We start from the raw sequence: 21,172 nt of genomic DNA on the forward strand, positions 1-21,172 counted from the left end.
GTAGGACATGTCCTTAAGTCCTGAGATGCACTCACTTGCTCTCCTCTGCACAGTTCCAAGTGCTGCTATGTCTTTCTTGTGCTGTGGTGACCAGGACTGCACATAATACTCCAGATGAGGTCTCACTAATGTATTAGCATGAGCTTTTAGTGTCCCTTAATTTATATTTAAGTAGACCAAAGCTTACTTAATATTAGGAGAAAGACATTTTTGAGCAGTAACCCTCAAGCCTGTGCCCAGATTATAGAGGCTTGGGTCGCCATTTTGGGAATTTGGAAAGAGCTCAAAAGTTTAAGATGCTAGCTTGAAATGTGGGAACAAATGTTTTGCATTGACTTGTGAAATTCACTAACATTCCCTTTGTTTTTTTCACTTTTTGGTTGTTTTTTTTTGTCTACCATACAGTTGTGTCCTTAATTTAAAATATATTTAATATAAAACAAATTATTTATACATTACTGCAAATCATTTACACTTTTATAATCACCTTTTCGTTCATAGGTATGGTTATTTAGGTCAACCTCTTCCACAAACTGGAAATAGGTTCTACTTTTAAGCAGTATGGAGAGAGGGGAGAAATGGGTACAGTAAAGAGGAAGAATTGAAGAAGAATCACAGCATCTGCATTATGTGCCACGGCAAAGAGGGGTCCTATTTGGTAAAGTAAGTGTCTGTATAAAGGCCTTTGGATAAAGCAGTTTAATGGTCCTCAACCAAAGAAAATATAAAAGGAATTTTGCAATTCTCACAAATGAACCTATAAAATATTCCCAATGGCATGACCAACTGTAAATGAAACAAAGAGCAAAGATAAAGGTTTGGGGCACTTTAGGGCAAACTCTATATATATGGAACAAAATAATAGACATGATTTAACATGTAGTGTGAGAGACACCTTCACAGATGCAAGTCTATCCTTAGACTGGAGAAAGATGGCAATGGTGTGCTTATAAAGACAGTGAGGTGGAAAGGGCAGGTCCAGTAGCCCCAGAACCAGAAATTAGGTCATTTGCCCTCAAAATGTTTGTCGCCAGATTTGCAAAGGGAAGGATAAGAGACATGTTATAAGGCAGTGCCAACCCTTGGTTCAGGATGGAATTACAAGTCAACAAGATCCGAGATTGTCTCCCAAGCACACGTGTGTGACATGAACCTTGTCATAGACTAACATATAATTGTAACCAGAAATGGATTTAAGTTCTTCCATGTTATTTAAAATACAGCGACTTCACTGAAATAGCAAAATCTTAACCTCTCCTTCTGTGCCCTGTGGGATCTCAATGATGCTAATTGGAATAAACACAAAAATAACTCTTCAGAAATGAATAATATCAAACAAACAGCACCTCTAATCTCTGACATGCGTAATGTGCAATAAAAATACAGATGTAGTTGCTAATAAAATAGCAACCTAAAAACAGTATATACACTAAGAATGTTGGCCGACCCCAAAGTAATAATTCTGCAGTTCTATTTGTGATCGCCATTGAATAATCATGGAATTAATTATGTGGTTTGACCGTCTTAATGGACATTTCAAAGCTCATCTAAATGGAGATAATATTTTACCCATCAAAATTTAAGAATAGATTAATTTATGAGGTATTACTCTCTTTTCTATCACATAATCCACATTTCAGCAAAACCCATCATTTCTTCAAAATGTAAACACTCAGGTAGAAAATTATCAACACTGTATAAACTGACCAACTGAAAATTCGGATGTTTGAGTCTAACATGCTTTTTAAGTGGTTGTCATTGTGTATGATTGAAGTAGGTTTGTTTTGTCATTGCATGTTTTATTGTTTATTAAAAAGATTGCATACTGTGAAGCTCTTGTTTTTTATAGTGGCCATACATTGAGGTTTAACATGTATACGCCACTTAGTTGCAGGCCCAATGGTTAGTCAGCAAATGAAACATGATGTGAAACTACCACAAAATTAGCTTCTGAAAGAAAGAAAAGTTGAATGTATGTTGGATAAAAAATGTTGAGGAATGACACTATATGACATTAGAAAGGTATTGGTTAAAGTAATTTAAAGAAACTTGAAGATAAAGCAGGGCTCTGCTTCAACTGGACTAATATTTGGAAATGTGTACTTTGGTAGAATCAGATTGCTGTGATCATTATAGCTAATATGATATGAACATACGCTATGATGCAGATTTTTATGTTGACTTCAATGAGGCTGTATGCAACAGTTATGACTGCTGTTTTGGAAACCACTAGTGTTGACTGGGATTTGGAGACAGAGGCAGTTTGTAGCCAATCTGTCAAATAAAGTGGGCTAGCTATGACTTCAGGTTCATTTTTTTTTTTTGGATACAACCTCTTGTGGGCTGTATTTTGTTAGTTTCCCTTTTGTGGCACACAATCCAGTGGAACCTTTAGTGAAAGGCAGTATATAGTACATACAGTTTAGTATGACAACTAAAAGTACAGCTGGTGCAGTACAGTGGCAGCAATCTTTTCTCTAACATTCTACATACAACCAAACAGCATGTTCTATCAGTTCTATTTATCTCTGCAGCAGCCAGAACTCATTCCGACAGTGTCTTCCCTAGCTTTTGTCCAGTTCACAATTAATGTATGCAATGGCTGCCTTACTTCGATTTAACAAGTCTTTTAGTTGAATAATAATAGCTATGTTATCAGTGTTTAATTATTGGTCCATTTTTTTGCTGTTACTGCCTGCTTTTCTGTGTTGGAAATGGCTGTTTGTATTTATAGTCAGTGAGCCTATTTACTGTATATTGCCGCACAAAACAATTTTGAAATTCTTGGTTCTATTCCTGGCATGTTTACTTCATTTAGTGAACAAAATTAGTAAGGAGAATTTCCTTGTATAATCTCCTAGCTAAATTTATGTTTCAACTAGATTATTAAATGCTTTGATACTTAATCTCCACTATTTAACTGCTATATTAGAAAACAAGCATAAAACAAGAATTATAGTTTTTTGTGTTATTAATGTACTGAAAAGTATGAAATTATCTGGTTTCCTAGGGATTTTTTAATATACACTTGCTATAATGAAGTTTACTAAACTTCAAAGCTTCTTTAACCAGTTATTGTCAGTCAGTCATTTTCCAACCTGCTATATCCTAACACAGGGGTCTGCTGGAGCCAATCCCAGCGCGGAGGGCTGGAACAAATCCCGGGCAGGTCGCCAGCCCACCGCAGGACACACACACACATCCACCCACACACTAGGGACAGTTTTAGGATCACCAATGCACCTAACCTGTATGTCTTTGGCAGACACGAGGAGAACATGCAAACTCCACGCAGGGAGGACCCAGGAAGCGAACCCAGGTCTCCTTACTGCTAGGCAGCAGCACTACCACTGTGCCACCATGCTGCCCACCAGTTATTGTTCTCCTTATAAAACATTTCAATCACCCACCATGTTTTGTTCTTTTTGTTGCTCTTCTGATCATTAATGGAGTTGAGAGTATCCCACAGAGTTTAGTTTGCTATGAGTTTGGCAAAATCATGAAAATGTTTGTGAATTTCACTGAACTCTATGAAATACTTTAAAGTCAATAGTTTTGAGTGGGTTATAATGGTGAAATGGTCTTTTCAGTGTCCCAGAGTAGTAGGGAAAAGTTTGGGAACTATGTCAAACCAATTTGGATGACCAACCAAATATGTGATCTGAGCTGTAAGGCAACTGTGCTAACCACTACCCCACATTGCCTCAAAGAACAACATACAACAAATGGCCACAAACTAGCCTTAAGTAAATATAATATAGATTACTGGGCTCACAGAGTTCCACTATTGGAGCACAAAGTGGCCGTGCCACAAAGCATCAGATTGGGACTGGCTCATTACATTGTTTGATGCTGTTCTAAGCATTACCAGAATTGTGCATCACTTAGAATAAAATGTTCACCTAGCTGGATGCACAGCGAATTTCCATCAAACAAGGTCAACAGCAAACATAGCATTTTCATTGCAATAAACATAGATGAATGCAATCAGCTGTAATAGCTCTGATTTTGAGATAGACTCCAGTTGTTCTTTGGTACACTTAGAATTGCAAATATATAACTGGTTCATATGGTTGTTGATGCCTCCTTCTTCTTTCTATTCTTTTTCTTCACTTTCCATGCACTTTTCACATTTCCTAGTTGGTGAAACTGCTCTCATAGGAAGGTAGGTTGTTATCGTTCATACCCTTACTTTTCTTATGCCTTGAAATTATTCAATTGAATGTTCAATGTCTTAATCTCATCTCTTAAAGGGTATATTTCCTTCTTATACTTGTTTGCAATAGCAATGCTACCCTAATACTCTGAGTATCTAATCCTGTGTCAATGCATGTTTTGCAAAATTTCACGGTATGTACTTCCTGACAGGAGTCCACATCTCGCCTCTTCCTGCTACAAATGGATGTGTCATCTGTTCTTTGCCATGCTACATCTGATTCTGTTCTTCAGATATTTTATAACACCACATCTGCACATCTAACTACAAGGCTGTTGTCCAACATTTCTTATAATATGTCATTCCATTACCTACTGGGAGAGACTTCTGGGGATACATTCTCATTTAGCATGAATGCCTAATATTAATAAAGCCATGAAGATGAAGAGCAGATTGATGTCCATTATGCTTGGGCAGGAATATGATCCAAAGAGAAAATACATGTTTAAATAAACATATATATATATACTAGACATTAAGCCCGTTACAATAATGGGCGCTAGAACAGTAGTGCATAAACATTTAGTAGGAACAGTCTATTAAATGGCAAGGACCTTGACCTCATTCTGTTTCTTGTCTTATTTTTTTTTTGTCAAAAATATTTTTGCAAGAAGCCTAAAGTAAAATAATAATAAAAATAAAATAGAAACGTATGACAATACAGTAAGTATAATTAATATTGCCTTAGTGTAAACCTTTGTAGCAATCTGTAATACACAATATCTGAAGAAGATATTTAGGAAAAACTTTCTATTTTTTTACCTCATGAAATTTTTCTATAAAATTTCATTATAGACAACATTTCTTATAAATATTCTGTCTGAGTTTGGCAAGCGTTTGCCTTGCTCAGGACCATCTACAACCTTGACAACAACATCTGGATAACTTCTAACTCTTGATAATGCAACATATAACTGACCTTGGCTGAATACTGGTTCTGGCAAGTAAATGTCAACTTTTTGTAAGGTTTGCTTTTTTGAGTCTCTCTCTTTTAGCGTTTTTCTGACACTCATTTTCTTTTTCTTCAATCGATCTATTTGTTCGTATTTTTTTTTTTTTTGTCTTTCAGCCTTTCTTTTGTTGATGTTTACTTGTTGAGCTGACCGTTCTTCCAGAAGATGTTGCTTATATAGAATTTGATTGTCTGTGTCTTTTGACCTACTTGACGTGTCCTTTTTTTTTTGGGTGGCATGTTGTTAGTAGATATGTCCGTAATATTTTCTCTTACAGTAATACTGGCTTGTATGTGGCTGTAATATGCGTCAGTGTATTGTGTGCCTTTAAATTTTCTCTCACAGTAATACTGGTTTGTATTTCTGTAAAATGCCTGTAATTTTCTCTGACAGTAATACTGGCTTTGATGTCCGTAATATGACTTTAATTTTCTGTCACAACAGTGGGCAATCAGCAGAGTGTCCCCAGCAACTGATGTAATGTGTGGCATGCAGTTGATAATCGTGACTGTGTCGTCTCCCCAGCAAGTACTGTGCAGTTCCCCAGCAAGTATTTTAATCTGTGCTGGCATGTAGCTGATTATTGTATGTGTGGCGTCTCCCCAGCAACGGATTTTATGTGCGCGGCTGTGACTACCTAATCAACACTCTCCCCAGAAATTATGTCTTTTATTTGCTTATCATACGCTGCCGCGGCAAGGCCATTCACTGTGTGCCCAGCTTTCAGTGTGTGTGCTTTATTTGCTTATTATGCGCTGCCGCGGATAGGCCATTCACTGTGTTCCCAGCTTCGAGTGTGTGTGCGACCAAGGTGTCGTGCGCATGGGCGGTGCACGTTGCGATGTGCGTCGCGGCTCCGCACATGCGCACTTCACCAGAAAACACACACACACGGACACCTGGACACACACAGGGCTTTTATTAAAGAGGATATACAGTGGAACCTCTAGATATGATCACCTCTGTATACGAGAAATTCAAGATAAGAGGAAAGTATGAGCGAAAAATTCGGATCTAAATACGAGCATTGGCTCGCTTAACGAGCCACGAGCCAGGCTGTTGTTATGCGTGACGCGTTTCCCAATCCGCCTCGACTCGGGGATTCACCCAAGCTGACGCTGCCACGTAAATTAAAGCTTGCATATTGTAATCTTTTTAGTTAGCCAATAAAAGGTGTCATTTTGCTTGGCTTTTCTCTACCCTCAAGAGGAGATAGAGAGAGGCGCGCGAGCGAGCGAGCAAGCAAGCAAGGGAGATAAGGAGAGAGAGAGAAAGGCGTGCAAGCGAGCGAGCAAGAGAGATAAAGAGAGAGAGAGAGGGGTGCGCGAACGAGCGAGCAAGAGAGATGAGGAGAGGAAGACGTGCACGAGAGAAAAGAACCATCAGCTCAGTTATGATCACATGACGCTCAGCAGACAAAGTGTATCCACACTTATTTATCAGTGTTATTTGTTAGGAAAATTGATTTTTATGTTGATATTTTTGGGGGTGCGGAACGGATTAACTGGATTTCCATTATTTTCAATGGGGAAGTTTGTTCTAGATACAAGAAATTCGCTATACAAGCTCAGTGCTGGAACGAATTAAACTCGTATCTAGAGGTTCCACTGTATATATATTAGAAAAAGAAATCATGCAGAAATCAAAAAACACAAGAGAGGTAAATGCTAGAAAGAATGTATGTGATTGCTGGACTTGTACAGTCATGACAGTCATTCTGAGATTTAGCTGTCTTTCCAGAGTCACTCATCCTCCTTGGCAGATTTCGAATCTGTTGTGGACATTTCTGTTATTGAATTACTTATTACATATTTTTACTTATGCTATACTATAAAATACAACTTAAAATTGTTAACAGTAGATGGAATCAACCTTTGCTGCACAAATCCTAGATTCTGGTTGGCAAGAACAGATAGCCAAGTCACTTATTAATCCCTCACATCTTCTCATTCCATCCATGTTCCAGATTTTGTACAGTTTTCTTCCTTTTCCAGAAAAAAATACTGCTTTCAGCCTTTAGTAAAACCATTTACCAGTTTAACTTTAAGATGGCATAAAGAGGAGGGTTGCCACTACATGACACAATAAATATTGACAGAGTTGAAACAACTCATCATCCAATTCTCACATTATTCAATGCAGTCATAGTAGGCAAATGTTATGCTAAAATTGTCCGTTCTTACCTAATGGGTTAACTGAACACTAGCTGTAAAATCTTTATCTTCTTTATACAACTTATGGAGAAACATTAAAATATTTACAGTGAACATGAATAACAATGTTATAGATGATTAAACATCCTTGTTTAGATTTGTATTAAATCTAATTCAATCTTATATTCAGAAAAAATTGAAAGCGAAGAACAGGCAGTATAGTGACAAATTGATTAGTGCTACTGTATCACAGTTTTAAATGTCTGATTTCATATCCCTGCATGAACACAGTCTTTGCCATTTTTCCATATTCTCCCCAGTTATACCTTAACTTTCAGGTTCATTCATTTTCTTCCACATCTCAAAGATGTACATCTCTAAGTCATGTAGGATTCAATGAAAAGCGACCCTGGGTGGGCCCAAAGTATGAGTGAATGAGCTAATATCTGGCCCAGGGATAGTTCTTATAATGCAACCAATTTGGAGATCATACTATCTAGCACCCACAACTGTGGACTGTAGCAAATTCAGAAAATTAATACCCAAATAACCTAAATATCAAACTTTTAAAAATTCAACTGCTCATTGATGCACCATTGCCCATTGTTTTCAAGTGTTATTTATCAGTATGAAAGACAGTGAAAAGTACTGTACCGAAGTTTTTAAAAATAAAATATACATGACACAATATTTTTACTATATATTTAGGTACTATTTCATTACAGCCTTGCAAGGTATCACCAGAAAAATGAAAAAAGGGTTAAATTTTTAAATTACCTATCACATATCATATCACATTTTTAACTAAAGGTTGTTCTAAATTTTATATTATTTATGCAATATCTATTTAACCAATATTCCAAACATGAAAAATGAAACATAACAAAAAGTTTTTTTCATGTTTAGGTTTACATCACATTATAGTTAATACAGTAATTGTCAGTTACTACAGATTGTATTAATAACACTATACTTTTTTTTCAACCTTTGCATTGTTTAAATGTATTAACTCATCTGTTAATTGTTCAATTAAAAATAGAATTTTAAGAGCTGCTTCTCAGCTGTGGGCTATAAGAAGTTAATTTTACTGCCAGTAATAATTTTCATTTTGTGTCGTAAGCCCTATTTGGATGGTATTAGTTTTACAAGTCATTATTGCTGGAAGACCCCAGAAATTATAGTCCTGTCTGAATTACTCATGTCTGTAACTTTTTACAGACTGTACATTCAAACCTCAGTAAAGATTATGGAGTCTTTTACCTTTCACAAACAGACTAAAAAATGACCCCAGGTAAAACCTAGTATCTTGTGAAATGACACGTTGATAAGATTCTGTCATTTGAATTATTCAGACAGGACTAAAATTACAGAGGCTCTCCAGTAATAATTACTTTACTCATCTTCCTGGTGTAGAGACACTATTTTATAAGTCATTATTAGTTTATCAGATTATGAAAAGGTACTAATAGGAAATATTTTAGTTTCAAGAAAATAAACCTAAATGCTCATATGAAACCTTTACTGTGTTTTTAAAATAAAATATTTTTCAAAATATAATATAGTAACATTACTCAGGATTTGCATGCTTAAAACACTACAGAACAATCTTAATTCCAGTCTCCTCTCATCATTAGTTTGTAACAGACATTTCAAGGCATGGACATTTCCAGTAGCCTCCGCTGTGTCAGTACTTTAAGTTATGAATCATATATATTAAAAACATAAACAGTGGATATCAAAAGTCTACACAACATTATTGAAATTTGAGGCAACATAAAAACTCATCAGGCTGGATACCAAGAAATCATTGTAACCTTGATGCAGCTGCACGAATTAGTGGCAGTAATGTGCTGTTATTATGGCTGAACTGGAAAAGTGACCAGTGAAAAAAACATTGTTTCTAACTTTGTTTTAATTAATGAAATGAAATTCAAGAAATGCTTCCTTTCTTATGGACAAACAAAGAAATTAGTCTATTAACCAGGCAAAGATCAAAACACAAATTAACCGAAGGCCAGAATTGAAAACAGTATTAAAATTCAAAGTAAAAAAAAGTCAAAAAGATTCTAATATTAATCTATTATCCTTTCCTTTACTATACTATACTAAGAAAACATTTCTTTTATTTAGAAGAATCCCAAGCTTGGACGAATGTTTGCATGTGTACAACCATATTTTATAATGGGGGTGTGATGATGTCTCCCTAACAAATCACGTGACTGGCAACAGCTGTCATTGCCAACAATAACATGGCTGTCCAATGAGAACAGCTTTGAAAATGCCAGCACCCATGGCGAAATAATCAAACAAATAGTGATGCAATGATGTCATAAAAAATACTGCAATTAAGAAAAAATAAAATCACAATACTAATATTAAAAATGTTCAGACCTGAGGGCTGCATTTGATACTGTCAAGCACAACATTCTACTATCCAGAATGAAGAACATTCTGTATCTTAAATTCTGTTTGACTAATGAACAAGAGTTTGTACATGTTGGCAACAGCAGGTCAAACTCAGTCCCAGATACATAAAAAGTTCCTCCACGCTTTGTCCTCAGGGCTCTTCTGTTCTACATGCCTTCCCTTGGTTATATTATTCATCGTTTTAGACTGGATTTAAATTTTCATGCAGATGATACTCACATCTACAGTATCAGAGATAAAATTGAAAGTTCAGAGTTTTCTGTGCTCATAACTTGCCTCAGTAAAATTAAAACCTGGAAGGAAAATAACTCTTTAAAATTTTACTTCAACATAACCGAAGTTGTGCTAACTGGCACTAAAGCTCAGCTCTTTTTCAAACTTGGTGAAGATATCATTAAACCTTCTGATTCTGCAAAGGTTCTTAGTGTTATTTTTTATTTCTCCCTTTCTTATTGTACCTATATTCATCATATTGACTCCACAACATATCCCACATTTGCTTACACTTCTCTAGCGAGCACATAGCATCCATCATGCTCCGCTTTCGCCTGCTTTCTTTGTCTAACGAGATTGATAATAAAATCGTATTACTAACTTATAATGCTTAAAATGCCCTTACATCAGACTACATCAGTAACATCCCACATCACTATGGTCCATGAAAACTTGTGCCCACGCTAACCTGCACTCTATGGGTGGCAGAGCTTTCAGCTCTATAGAACCCAGACTTTGGAACAACCTCCCAAAATTAATTAATCAGCTGACTCAATTCATTCTTTTAAAAAACAACTTAAAACTCATTTGTTCTTACCCTGAGTTTCTTACCCTTCTTTCAGTTTAACCTCCCTATCTAGATGCTCAGAACGATTTGCATTTATATCATAAATTATGCTGTTTGTTCAGGGTCTTCTTGTAGTATTTTGTATACCTTGTATTTTTATTCTTATTTATTATCTCTTATTCAAATGCAAAGCATTGCACTTCCTGTATTTATTAATATTTATTGATTTTTGCAAATGTTATTTGTAGCCAATGTTATATGTGCTCTGTTGTTCATTTCAAATCTCTGTTAAACGCTTTAAGCATGGCAAAGGTGCTATATAAGTAAAATGTCTTATTATTATAATTATTTTACCTGTAAACCTGGAACAGTATTCTGAGCCTACACTCATTTAAAAAAAGAAAATATATTGAGTTTTCCCTTGACAACCTCTTGCCAGCCAGGCACCCTTTCACAAGATACAGTAGGCTCACATAGTACACATAGGTTTGTGGTTTTAAAAATATTTAGCTGTATGTATGTGTAAATACAGATAGAGAGTAAATGAAACTTTATACATATAACTCATTTAATGTTCAAATTGGTTGTGCCAGAGGTATCAGATGTATCAGTGGTATCAAATGATAAAACAACCCAGCTTTGGAAGCAGAACCCTGAGGCCCACCATGGATGCCCCAGGGGAAATTTCTAACAAAGAACCATCCAATTACTGAACATCAGTCTGGCAGTACAGGAAGAAGAAGGGACAGGCCTGATAAAAAAATATTTTATCATTGTTTTTGTTGTCTTGTTCAGGAGAACTGACAACACTGTATTCTGCTGATCTTTGATGAATAACATCAATGTGGTTAACATTTCTTTTTTTTCATGTTGTTTCAGCATGCTTCTATAGCTGATGTAAACATTCATGATCATCTTGATTCTCATATGACCATTTCTTTCAACATTTCTGAAATTGGAAACAATGACCTTTAAATCAGTGAATCACCTTTGCCAAGAATTTAATAGGTTTTCAGCAAAATATACCTTACGGCTCCCCTTGACTTCTTCAGGAAAGTAGTATAGTAAAGAGCACCACTACATCTTTCTTTCATTTGTATAGATGTGATGAATGTATTTCAGTTTATGATATAAACAGTTGTTATTAAAATTTGTTTGCTTTGCCATCAGGAAATGTCACATATTGGATACTTCTTCTGACTTCTAATAACCCCTGTACAAAGATACAGTACCAGAAAAATGCTTGCCCCTTTTAATTTTTATGTTACTACATATATTAAATCTTCATCCAATCAGAATATTAGACAAAAGGGGACACTGAGTGAGCAAATTAATGAACCTTTCAGAAGTTATGCCCTATGTAAATAAATAATTGATTCTTGAACTCAATAAATAGTTATGCCACCTCCTTCAGAAACATTTTATATAACATTTCTTGTAGTTATTAGTCAGTTTAAGTTTTCATCATGCTTTGAAATAATTATGGTCCACTTCTTTTTATCGAACTGTTTTAACACAGAGACAGTTGTAAGCTTTTGATCATGACCATTCTAGAATTCAGATTTAATTCAGGAACAGTCTTAAGAATCCACTGAAATATAATGTAATTTTACATGTACACTGTACCTCATACAACAAACTATTTTAGATAGGACTCCCACTCTGATTGTGGTTCAGTGGTTCACAGATTATTTTAAGAATGTAATTTCAATGTTTGACTGTGATGATATTTTGATAGATAAAAAAATAACTTGGGCCTTACAGTGCATCCGGAAAGTATTCACAGCATATCACTTTTTCCACATTTTTTTATGTTACAGCCTTATTCCAAATAGATTAAATTCATTTTTTCCACAGAATTTTACACACAACACCCCATAATGACAATGTGAAAAAAGTTTACTTGAGGTTTTTGCAAATTTATTAAAAATAAAAAAATTGAGAAAGCACATGTACATAAATATTCACAGAGCTAAGGTGCATCCTGTTTCTCCTGATCATCCTTGAGATGTTTCTGCAGCTTAATTGGAGTCCACCTGTGGTAAATTCAGTTGATTAGACATGATTTGGAAAGGCACACACCTGTCTATATAAGGTCCCACAGTAGACAGTTCATGTCAGAACACAAACCAAGCATGAAGTCAAAGGAATTGTCTGTAGACCTCCAAGACAGGATTGACTAGAGGCACAAATCTGGTGAAGGTTACAGAAAAATTTCTGCTGCTTTGAAGGTCCCAATGAGCACAGTGGCCTCCATCATCTGTAAGTGGAAGAAGTTCGAAACCACCAGGACTCTTCCTAGAGCTGGCCGGCCATCTAAACTGAGCGATCGGGGGAGAAGGGCCTTAGTCAGGGAGGTGACCAAGAACCCGATGGTCACTCTGTCAGAGCTCCAGAGGTCCTCTGTGGAGAGAGGAGAACCTTCCAGAAGGACAACCATCTCTGCAGCAATCCACCAATCAGGCCTGTATGGTAGAGTGGCCAAACGGAAGCCACTCCTTAGTAAAAGGCACATGGCAGCCCGCCTGGAGTTTGCTAAAATGCACCTGAAGAACTCTCAGACCATGAGAAACACAATTCTCTGGTCTGATGAGACAAAGATTGAACTCTTGGGTGTGAATGCCCGGCAACATGTTTGGAGGAAACCAGGCACCGCTCATCACCAGGCCAATACCATCCCTACAGTGAAGCATGATGGTGGCAGCATCATGCTGTGGGGATGTTTTTCAGCAGCAGGAACTGGAAGACTAGTCAGGATAAAGGGAAAGATGACTGAAGCAAAGTACAGAGACATCATGGATGAAAACCTGCTCCAGAGCACTCTTGACCTCTGATTGGGGCGACGGTTCATCTTTCAGCAGGACAACGACCCTAAGCACACAGCCAAGATATCAAAGGAGTGGCTTCAGGACAACTCTGTGAATGTCCTCAAGTGGCCCAGCCAGAGCCCAGACTTGAATCCGATTGAACATCTCTGGAGAGATCTTAAAATGGCTGTGCACCAACGTTTCCCATCCAACCTTGATGGAGCTTGAGAGGTGCTGCAAAGAGGAATGGGTGAAACTGGCCAAGGATAGGTGTGCCAAGCTTGTGGCATCATATTCAAAAAGACTTGAGGCTGTAATTGCTGCCAAAGGTGCATCGACAAAGTATTGAGCAAAGGCTGTGAATACTTATGTACATGTGATTTCTCAGTTTTTTTATTTTTAATAAATTTGCAAAAACCTCAAGTAAACTTTTTTCACATTGTCATTATGGGGTGTTGTGTGTAGAATTCTGAGGAAAAAAATGAATTTAATCCATTTTGGAATAAGGCTGTAACATAACAAAATGTGGAAAAAGTGATGCGCTGTGAATACTTTCCGGATGCACTGTATGTATAGAACCGTGCTTAGATTTCATACTAAAATGTTGTTTATGGTTGAAAGGCAAAAATGGCATATGTGTAGCCTAGTGGGATTTCAGGAATACCATAATTAATTGACCACTGTACCTTTAACTGATCTCTATTCTACATAGTGGAGACACCTGCAGCTAGCCTGGGTGTGGGTGTGTGTCATGCAAAACATTAAAATGTATCTGATTGGTCAGTGAAGCAAAGGCATCCAATTGCCTACTGTGAGTGGTGGGTTTTTGGGGAATGCTGCTTCATGGTTGCAGTGTGCTGCCTAATGAGTCCAAACACTACCATCTAAATGTTAATGGCCCTTTCTCTCATTGATAGAATGTGAGAGTCCCTTTCATTATATCTCCTCTCTTGTTGTGCATCCACTATCACCTGAAAGAATACTTATACCAGGAGGGACCCAAAAATTCCTGAATTGTTAACAAAAAAAAATTATGCAAACTTACAGGAATTCCCTTTTAGCCACTGTCAAAACAGTCTGTTTGAGATGTAATACACTTTTACCAGCTGTAGCTGTGGGTGCATAAGGCAGGATAAAGCATGGGTAAAACGTGTGCCAAAAGAAATCTCTCAATTCAAAAGTTCGTTTTAAAAGATTAAGTGAAAATTCAAAGCAAATAGTCCACACAAGAATAAAGAAAAAAGGTTGTTACACACGTAGAATGAAAGGCAAAAAAATTAGAAAAAAATGTATCTACTCTAAACTTGGCTTTTCTTGTCAAACTTTAGTTGTTCCTATACGTAAAGATGCTTACTTCTTCTTCAGTACGCTTTAAACATATGGCACTGCACATTCAATAGGGCACGTTGTCTTTCATGTTACTTGCCACGTAAGGCACAGTTTAAAATCCTGTGCCCTCAGCGCCTTCACTAGCTGAGTATAATGTATTGTCAGAGAGACTAGAAACAGTTAGAATATACCAATTCAATTCAACTTACGGGGGTTGTAAGAACCTCCCATAGACTATATACTAATATATAGACAAACATATAATATAACTTAAATAACTAGCAAATGGCTCTTACACCAGCATTTCTCACATTCCAGTATTTATCCGTTGTTATTGTATCTACAGCTTCCAGCAATATTTTGGCATGATACATGGTAGCAAATCATCTTCCCTTCAGTCTCAATTTTAATTTCAGGACATCTGATGAATACAGGAAATGTGCAGCAACAAGCACTTTGTTTTTGGTCAACATAGTTTTCATGCCAACTTCATGTATTATAAATTTCAACTTTTCGTAAGAAATGGCTTACACACATTTCCGAATGGAAGCACATTTACACATGAGGCCCCTGGTCACTCTCATAGTAACATTTTTATCCAAAATGATACCAAGGATGTCTAAAACTATAATATGGTGTATTGATTAAAAAAATCAATACTTTACCTTCAGTCTCTCAGTAAACTGGCCATTCATCCAAGTGAATGATTTTTAAATCACTTCCTAACTCAAGCTGTGGTTAGATTTAGGAAGTGGGCTTAAGGCAAATGCATTCTGGAGGCATGAACAGTTTCAATGGAATCTTTAATTCTGCAATAAAGACACATTTCTTAAAATCTCTGGTGTCTCTACCTCCTTGAACTTTCCAGAATTTTTAAAGGGTAGCATCTATATGGCACCTTCCCTTTGCCTGTATTCTAAACCGTTCAACTTTATCTTGTCTCTCCAAATCTGAGATTACTTGCTATCTGAGTTGACCTAGAGGTCTTTTTTAAACATTTTCTGGAGCCCTCTACAGCCTCCATCTTAATAAGGAGGGTTATATTCACCCTAACATTTGCTAACTTGCCTACCCTCTACCATTCTCAGAGAATGATACCCATTCATTCATGAGTACAATGTACAGTTCTTTCTTTGTTTCTTTCTCTTATATGATACAGGCTAATTAATCACTGGACAAACTGATTATTCTTATTATGTACATGCAGTGTGTGGAACTCTGTTTTAAATTGCTATATTCCTTAACAGTTTTGCAGAGTTCTTTATCTGTTGTTTTGTTCTAGAATTTCAGAGAAAAAGACTTCTAAACTTTCAAATATTTTAAAGTAATGTTTGGCTCCAAAAGATATTTGGATTTCAAATTGTGTTGCTGTCTTTCCCTTATGGAGGAATATTTTGGATAACAATTAATTAAATACTGTAAATAAATACAGATGTGGTCAAATTTGTTGTTACCCTTAAATCTCATTGAAAAAGTTCTGTACACCTCCTGAAAAGTGATTAAATAAAAACCAGTTGTCTCTCCTAATTATACCTGCATGCCTTTGATATGTAATCGAGTAAAGCAAAGCAAATGTGAAAAACAATAAAGTATTGCTTAGTTTACAAAGATATTCTAATATGTCCTGGACACATTTATTAGTACTCCAAAAAAGATCATAAATAACTGGATTAGACTGATTTTTCAAACCTGCTGTTGTTTTTAATTAGTAGTAAAACACAAAAGAATGGCTAAGAACAAAACATTGAACTATTCTGAAGTGGACTTCTATAAGGTCTGATTTGTATCCTACCGAAGAACAATGGAAGGAGCTGACACATGTAGTCTGAAGAAAGCACTCTTCAAACTTGACAGAGCTGGAACAGTTAACTCAGGAAGAGTAGGCAAAACTACTGTACCTGTTGACAGATGCAGTTGTCTCATTGAGAGCTACAGGAATCGGTTGTTTGCTGTGATTGCCTCTAAAGGTTGTGCAATAAAATAATAAGCTAAAGGTCCCATCAATTTTGCCCAGGTCATTTTTGTATGTGTCATTAATGTATAGGAAATATTCTACTGAAACAAAACTTTAAGGCAGAGCCTGATTTTTGTTAATTACTTTTGTCAGTTTCAAAACTGACACATTTATTTACACTTACATTTTATACTTTTTTATTATCAAACTTCACAGTACTTTTATTTATTTATTTAAATTTTGTCCAGAATATTTCCACATAATCCCTGCTTGATACCTGGTCTTTCCGTGCAGAAATAATTTATTTTTAGACATTACTACATACACACTGTAATACCTTAGTTAACAAAAATGTTGCATTCTTTAAATTCTCTTGTTTTCCTACGAAAAAACTCGTAGATCCATCCTACCTTAAATCACTTCTCACCTCTCCATCAGCGTCTTTTGTCCTTTAATTGTGTTGATAAGCAGCAAGCTATAACATCCCCCACCGGCACACAGTTTTCTCAGCTCAACTCTGTTTACCTATGTGTCAGTTGCTTGGAGTTGTATAGAGTGAGAAGTAAATACTATATCGTTATTTGGACACATGCATTTTAGGTGTGTTCCTTGTCTACAACGATCTATGTAAACACATCGTTTAAAAAGACATTTCTCTTCGATATTCCCAATCAGGAAAGGATACATAGAATAATTTGTAAAAATATATGAAGCAAAAATACATATAATGAACTTTGCAAGTAAATTTAAAAACTATTGTCATTTTTTACCAGACAAAAAGTTCAACAAAAGGTATTCATTTACTCTCCTATTGGCCTCTAATTGCACAGGCCCTTGTAATAATGATCAATGTACTTCAGTACTCCATAACTACCAGTTATACTGCACTTTAATGAGTAGTTTAAAATGGATCAATGGCTCAAATGCACTGTAACTACAAGCACTAGCAACTCTGGCACAAATTAATCCTTCAAAGATTAACACTAGAATTACCAGAGCCTACGAAAAACCTTGTGGATCTGTCCCACCTTAAATCGCTTCTCACCTCTCTGTCAGTGTCTTTTGTCCTTTGAATGTGTTGATAAGCAGCTAGCAGTCTGCTATCACATCCTCCACCAGTTTTCTCAGCTCAAGTCTGTTTACCTGTGTGTCAGTTCCTTGGAGCTGTACAGAGTGAGAAGTCAAGCAAAATCACTCCTTTTATAAATACTATATCGTTATTTGGAACACATGCATTTCATGTGTGTTTCGTTATCCTAACGATCTATGTAAACACATCGTTTAAAAAGAAACTTTTTCATGTTTTAGTAATAATTGACAAAATATAGACATGGACTTTATAATGTGTGAAGCCTGAAGTCCAAATATCAAAGAAACACTTTCACAAAAGGTACAAATATAACAGAACAAGTAAAAATATAACTGCAGAAAAACAACACGCGTTAGGGTGCGACATTGACACACATTTACTACGACTGCTTTGGTGGTACAACGGTATCAACTGTTGACTTTTTTTTTTAAAAGTTTTTCTCCTTCAAATAAAAGTGCACTCTTTTTGTTATACTTTTACATCAACATTTATATGTTACTTACATAAAAGCCAGATCGAATGTTATTTTCTTAGTTTTGAAATCAAATTTACGTTTTATTCTAAAATAGTAAGAATAAAAGCAGCTGACTTCTCAAAACAGACTCATCAGGGATGAACCCGTATTACCAGTCTCCTTGATTTTGCTTGACTTCTCATCTGTACAGCTCCAAGGAACTGACACACAGGTAAACAGACTTGAGCTGAGAAAACATTGATGCAGACTGCTATATCAACACATTCAAAGGACAAAGACACTGAAGAGAGGTGAGAGTTAAAAAATCCCATCCACATGCACACTGTTTTAAAAAACCTCCAACCACATGAAAAAGCAAAAATCCGCTGTCATGAGCAAGAAAAAACAACAGGTGACGATATAGCCTTAAGTATAATGCCATGTTGGCCATTCAGAAGCCTGAAAAAAGTTATTACCAGTTCATAAAGGCTAACAACAATGGTGCATCAAGGGAAGCGGGAATCGTATGTGTGGACTGATAGTGAAGTGGAGTTATTCCTCGGTATTACACTTGAATATAAAGTTAGCAAAACACAGGAAAACCTAGACTGGGAGTCTTGCCAATCTGAGTAGGCCGACATCCTAGCTGTTTTTCTTAGAGCAGTACCTTTCTGAGACATCCCCAGATTTAATGTAATGTAGATCTCCAAGCCGGGATCAGAGGCCTGAAGCAAGCCGTGCACAATACAACCCATACTGACAATACTGTTTTGATTCCCAGAATTGACCTTACAAGTTCTGACCTGGAATTACCTTTTAAACTTAAACGACACCAATTTCCCATTAAGGCTGCATTTGCCATGATGATCAACAAATCCGAAGGACAAGCCATGGACAAAGTAGGGATTTATCTATCTGAGCCTGTATTTGGACATGGACAACTTTATGTTGCCTTTTCAAGAGTCTGGCGTTCATGAGATGTTAAAGTGAAGGTTTTAACTACTCCATACCAGGGAGAGCTAATTCAATGACAGGAAACCATCTTTACCAAAAATGTTGTTTATAAGGAAATTTTTGATTAACCATTTTGAATTTACCATTTTATGATTTTTTTGTTTCCAATTTACTTTGTTTAAACCATTGCACTCCGATATTTTTCTTTACTTACGAGTTCAACAACTCAAAGACATTTTGGACTTTGATGATATAACAATTAAATTTCAATTTTAGTTTTAATAAATTGGTTAATTTTAGTACAAATATATTTATTTAATTAAATGAAAACTTTCCAAGGACTCTCCCACCCTCCATGATTTTTTCATCCCTCCGAAGATTGGAGGGAACAGAAAGTGATTGCCATTGTTGGATTTGCGATTCTTTAGAGAATCAGGGTTTACCAACAAAAATATTCAAAATACAGAAAAAGAGAAATGTGTATATACAAAAATAGTGCACCATTAACGACAACCCAATAAAGACTTCCATCAAAGCTAATCAAGAAATATTTATCAAGATACAGTATATACAAGAAGGAGAAATATTTACAAAAATTAAGGCACAGTGCTTGGTATACTCACGAGAACGCTCTACCAAGTACCTCACTCAGTGCAATCTGGCCAGATGATCGCCCTAGAGGCGGGAAAGGCCCTTTTGTATTTGGCGGCTTAGCACCAACCAATTTAACTGTCAAACGTCATCATTCTGCAGGCACGCGATGATGTGTATGTGTCTCTGAAAAGTGTCATCTCCCACCATGCAAAATTTCTATTAAAATACAGCTGGTCAGCATGTGCATGCGTATAAGCTATGCTGGCATTTCAGACCCAAACTGTGCTTCTCTCACAATTTAAAGTAAGCCCTTTTTTTCCTCCGACCTACTACCCACACAACTGCCGATACAGGATACCTTTGTAAGTCGTGGCAGGCCGAAACTAAGACTCTTCATGCTGTCTTTTGCTCTTCCAGCACTGCGAGGGCATAGGAGACAGACAACGCCATCCTGCCCGGTCAGTGGCAGTGCCGTCTTTCCACTCTTGTATGCAACCCGCCACAACGCTCACAGAGCCGCTCATATCGTCAGCCAAAACGTCCCTCTTCACTTTCTAAATGAACAAAAAGTCAAGCTTTATTTCTTTATACTTTATTTGCCCTTTTTCTCCTCAAACTACTACCTACCTCTCTTTTAACACTGCAAAGGACACAAAGCAAACTTTATTTAATGACTGGTAATAGCAGTGAGGCACATTACCACACAGTGACATAATCTCCAAAGAACATGTTGATCAGTTACTCTTCCTTAAGCAGAACATGCATATCTGAAATTTAAACACATCCAAAAATGTTATATTTTTGTTAGGTTGAACAGCAACGTTAAATTATACAACTGTCTAAGCTATTCAAGTTAGTCACAAGCAAGCAGATTTAATCCTAATTTTGTGACATTTGTCTGTAAATTCATGTCTTTTACCAATTGCCAGAAAGTACCATTTTCAAGCTATACTTAAAAATATAAGATGGTGAACTGTTTGATTATTGTTCTTTCAGTACATCAGTTATTGTGATGATATCAGAGACAAATGTCTTTTGATTTATAGATTATTGCAGAAGTAACTATCGACATATTGTTATTGTAAACAAAATATTGTCATGATATCTTTTCATGAGTACCCAAAGATACTCACCCCTATTACACAGTGCGGTCAGTCAGTCAGTCATTATCCAACCCGCTATATCCTAACACAGGGTCACGGGGGTCTGCTGGAGCCAATTCCAGCCAACACAGGGCACAAGGCAGGAACAGATACCGGGCAGGGCACCAGCCCACCGCAGGGCACACACCCACACTAGGGACAATTTAGGATTGCCAATGCACCTAACCTGCATGTCTTTGGACTGTGGGAAGAAACCGGAGCACCCAGAGGAAACCCACGCAGATACTGGGAGAACATGCACCGCAGGACACACACACACATCCACCCACACACTAGGGACAGTTTTAGGATCACCAA

Source organism: Polypterus senegalus, chromosome 3 (genome assembly GCF_016835505.1).
Source record: "Polypterus senegalus isolate Bchr_013 chromosome 3, ASM1683550v1, whole genome shotgun sequence".
NCBI classification, from domain to species: Eukaryota; Metazoa; Chordata; class Cladistia; order Polypteriformes; family Polypteridae; genus Polypterus; species Polypterus senegalus.